This window comes from Sebastes fasciatus, chromosome 1 (assembly GCF_043250625.1).
Source record: "Sebastes fasciatus isolate fSebFas1 chromosome 1, fSebFas1.pri, whole genome shotgun sequence".
In the NCBI taxonomy this organism is placed as follows: domain Eukaryota; kingdom Metazoa; phylum Chordata; class Actinopteri; order Perciformes; family Sebastidae; genus Sebastes; species Sebastes fasciatus.
Genome location: NC_133795.1, coordinates 17,034,011 through 17,039,010, shown reverse-complemented (window position 1 = coordinate 17,039,010; position 5,000 = coordinate 17,034,011).

Here is a 5,000-nt window from a genome sequence, read left to right as displayed (position 1 = left end):
GATGTCTGAAACCGATGAACACTCACAGGTTGAGAAAAAAAAGAGGTGTTTTGAATTCTACAACTCCCTGGACAGCTCCAGCGAAGCAGAGTTTGATTGACAGGTTGTTAGTGACAAGGTGTTGTAAACTTTCACTTCCTGCTGCTCTCTGGGCAGGAAGTGAAGTAGTGCACCTCTGACCTTTAATGACTTTGTAGAGATTCTTCTCAAGACTACACACGGTGAAGTAAGAGATCAAGTAGGGACATTCAGAATATACTGCAAACTTTCAGTGGGATGTGTGTAAACCAGCTCTAACAGGAGAGTATGAGTCCAGTTTAACAAAAAGTATGAATACTGTATAATTTAAGCTCATAATGGAAGGAAAGAGGACAGTTTAAGGTAAAAGTTATCATAGTCAACCCGTCCTCAAGAGTAAACGTGGAATTTTTAACACAGAGTGTGGTGGACCGGTCTCTCTCTCTTGGACCGGACTCAAAATAAAATCTTCATGTGGAAGAACTTTTACTTAACCGTTTGTCCCAGGACTAATACTCCCCTGTATCTTAAAGCTGCAGTGGGTAGAAATGGAGCAAATATGATTAAAAAAAGTTATTTTTATAAAACGGTCTTTACATCCCGACAGTAGTGCATGAGACAGGTAATCTGAAAAAAAAATCATGTGCCTCTGTGTCCTCCAGTGCTACTAACGGCATCTACAAGATTTCACAGACAGGAGGAAAACAACCAATCAGAGCTGATATGAGGTCTGCTGTCCAGCTTCCGTCTATGAGAGCCGGCTGTCAATCACTCTCAAACTCCGATCAAACGATCAAACTAGGCAGCGCTGATCAAATATGAATCAATATTCTGTTACTGTAATGACTATTTCTCGCCTCAAATGTTTTCAGAAACATCTTGTAGTGTACTGTTTAGCTGTAAAATGATAAAGTTTGTGACCCGGCAGACATGTTGAGAACGGTGAGGAAATACCAAGCACCTACCACCAGCCGGAGCACAGCCAATAGGAACACTCAATAGGAACGCGCTCTCTGAGATTTTATAAAGTCTGAAAACAGAGCCATGAGGAGGAGCAGAAGTCTAGTTATCTCTCAGAACACTTGAATTACAATATGCTGAAAGGTTATTATGACATTTTTGCCCAATGATGCCATGATGCCTACTGAAGCTTTAATGGTATTATGTCCTTTACCTCTCCTCTAGCTAGACGCTTTGTACGTCTTAAATTGAAACGTATCACCACCTACCCGCTGTAGATGGATCAAGGCTGTATTATATTACATCAAGCTAGAGAAGATTAGATTTTGAAAATCTGAAACCCTGAAAATCTAATCAACTAAGACAACTAAAGCCATAGAAAAGTAGACAGAATTCACCGTATACATATGCACTTACGCAAGCACACACTCACACAGGTTTTTTTTGTTCTAAGGGTACCATGCACGGAGTGCAGGACCCCCATTGGTATTGTAATGGGAGAGGTGAGTTAGGGGTTTACACAGGATTGAATGTTGAATGTCTTATTTTGCCAAGACCTTATGTTCATGTGGTGCCTTGTAGCTCAACGCCTTTGTTTTTGTATTCTGAACTTTCCCAATACCTATTTTGTATTCGATGATCTCCTAAGGCCAATGCTCAACGCCAACGCTTTTTTTTACACTGTTCACCTCTGCTGTGGGGACGGGAGGGAGGGGATGCATATACACGATTGTTTGTGTTATGTTGAAAAATTGCAAAACAACCTAATAAACATTTAAAAAGTAGCAACAATACTGTGTAATACTGTGTTACAAGTAAAAGCCCTGCATTCAAAAATGCACTTATACTTAAACGTATTATCATCAAAATATATTAAAGTAGCAAAGGTTAAAGTACTCAACTCAACTACTATGCAAAATGGCCAATTTCAGAACGTACACTCACAGCGAGCAATTTGGCGTTCAGTCCAAGGACACTTTGACATGCAGACTGCAGGGGTCAGGGATCGAACCACCGACCTTCTGATTAATTAATGACTGTTCTATCTCCAGAGCCACAGCTGCAATTGTAGTGGAGTAGAAGTACAGAAAATGGAAATACTCAAGTAAAGTACAAGTAGCTCAAAATTGTACATAAGTACAGTTCTTGAGTAAATGTATACTTTGTTACCTTACACCACTTGAAATGCTCCTTATTTTTGACCTGTTGCCTCAACGCTGCCTCCTCTGGAGGGCATCATGTTTCTGAATCAATTTACTCATTATACTTTGACTAGCACTACAGTGACTGGTTGGAGCCAGTCAGTGAATACTAAATCAAATCAAATCAAATTAAATTGTATGACAAATTCAAATAAATTAATAATCAAGTCAAATAAATGTAATTGATAATTAAATGAAAAGAAATTCAACAAAAAAGTTAAATTTATTTAATTGACTTTTAATAAATTTTAATTTACTATATTTTTTAAATGACATTTAATCCAATGAAATTTAAAATCTGATTTTTTTATTTTTTTAGAATTAGACTAAATTAAATTGAAGAGTCCTTTGATGGGGCAATTCTACATTTACACTACAGGTTATCTGTCGATGGCCATGAAATCAGCTTTATTATTTATTTATCTATTTAATTTGGTAACTATTTTGAATGTGCAATGAATTATCAGACAAATGTGAATATGAAGAGCACACTTTTGGTTGCAGGAATAATTCTCACAAACAGCAGAAATATTTCAAATTCATCAGCACACTTTTCTCAGTGTCCAAATAGTGGAACGGTGATCATCTCTGGTGTTATTGGATTGTTTGTGAGTTGATTTGATTCTTATTAACTCACCAGCCATCAAAATATGCTTTTAAAGGTTCATCATTGTTGTATTTTTCTTAAACACTGAAGCAATGAGGCCCATTACTGACTGTGAGCAGGTCTTAGGAGTCCTCTGGTCTGCCTGAACTTCTCTCAGACTTAGGACCTACTTTTACTAAAATACTTTGTGAACTACTCTAAGATCAAAAACTATAGGAGTCATAAAGTTAGGACTTACACACCCTGTATTTTTAGGACTTTCTCCAAACTCAAATACGGCCCCTGGACTATCAGCCTGCTATCCCAGATATTCTCAAATCTTTGGATCTATATGATTAGGGATTAAAGTACCACTGAATACCACTGAGGAGGTATTATATAATCTAATCTTTGGTTTTGTCTCTTAAATCAAGAGGAAGAAATGTTTGTGTCACCGTGAATAAAAGAGGTGAAGGACCTATGATTTTAGATGGATAAGACACAACAGAAAAATATAACTATAGTGCAGAGCGATGGTTAACCAAAGAAAAATCACCGCTCACCACAAACACACAAGTCCCTGTAATATTAAAGAAAAATAATTCAGGGAGGTTTGTTGTCGGCTGTGGGAGGTTTGCATCTATCAAAGCGTGTCAGCAAAGGTCACCACACTGGTTTAACTAGATAATATGAAAAAATGTGAAATGCTCTGTCACTGTAAGGAGGAGGAGGAAGAGGAGGAGGAGCACTCCTGGTTGGCTTGACTTTATGTTTGACCTTTTCGGGAAGGAGAACTAATCCTTGAATATAATAGACTGTAAGATATGGAAAATGACTGCGCTGTTATCTCCGTTACCCTGGAGACCATCAGCAGCACCCAGGGCTGCTGCAGCTGCCAAGTTATTAAGCATCCAGTTTGTATATAATGGAAAAATACCTTTTCTGCCATAACTGGTCACTCCCCACACACTCACCATGCACAATGCTTCAACACTACAATAAATAGGTTCCTCCTCATTCTTTGGGCCTAACGGGACACTGATTTTTTTTTTTTATATTTGTGTGAAGCATGCAAATACAACTTTTGTGATGGATACAAAGTATTTTTTTTTATCAACATGTTCACCTTATTCATAAAGTGTTTTTCATTCTAAATGTATGTCTTCATCTTTTAAGACAAGACAAATTAAGACAGAAATTAAAGTTTCACATTTCCATTCACTGAAATTTGGTCTAGATGTTGTTGTTTTTTTGTGAACACCTTTTTATTAGTTCATGTTGACAGAAAAGAACATGTATACATATATACAGATGTAGTTCCAAAACAATTAAACTTAAATTGATTCATGGTATATTGTGCATATACATAACAATATCTAGCGTACAAATAATAATGTGGAAACATGCATATGGATATAAAATATACTTTAACATAAATTGGTATGTCTGCACAAGCAGATGTTTTGAGGAAATTATTAAATAGTTTGTTGAAATATGAGGGTTATAATAAGACTTTGGTCAAATTTGACTTTGGTTAATGGCCTTATCAAATCATCTTCACTGTTTTCATTATTTAAATGCTTCAGGATTGCAACCAAACAACCTCATAAAGTGCTGCGAGATTTATAATAAAATAATAAAAATAAAATAAAATGCATATATTCCACACTACTCCTGGCATATGAGTTTCAAATATCAAGTATAAATCTATGGCCTGTTTGCAAACAGACATCTTTACACCCATGGTTTAATACCTGCTCGCATTTTCTTTCTTTTTCTTTATTTGTGCAAAATTTCCAACACATGAAAACATTATTCAAATATATTTCCCTCCCTGGGTGGAAGCGGCTGCGTCTGTTTAACTCGTATCCAGTAAAAAATCCAACATGAAAGAAATAAGATACCACAACAAAGAACCGGAACCTCAGATGGCTCCTTCAGATAACCTAAAAAATAATGGAAAAGCGAGCTGTATATTTATGCAGAGTCTAAATAGGCAGAATAAAGACTTTGCACATGCAGAACATTAAACTTGTAAATAATAGCCAACACACCTCCTCCTCTTCCTCTAATCTATCTATCTATCATTTACACAGATCTGCTCCAGTAAATGATGCATTCGCTGCATTAGATGTATTTGTTGTGCGAGTGTTGAAAAGGCGGCGATAATCTGGGAGAGAGAGATAAGAAATGCTATTTATTCTGCGGCACTTTGGAGCCTATTTCCCGGGAAG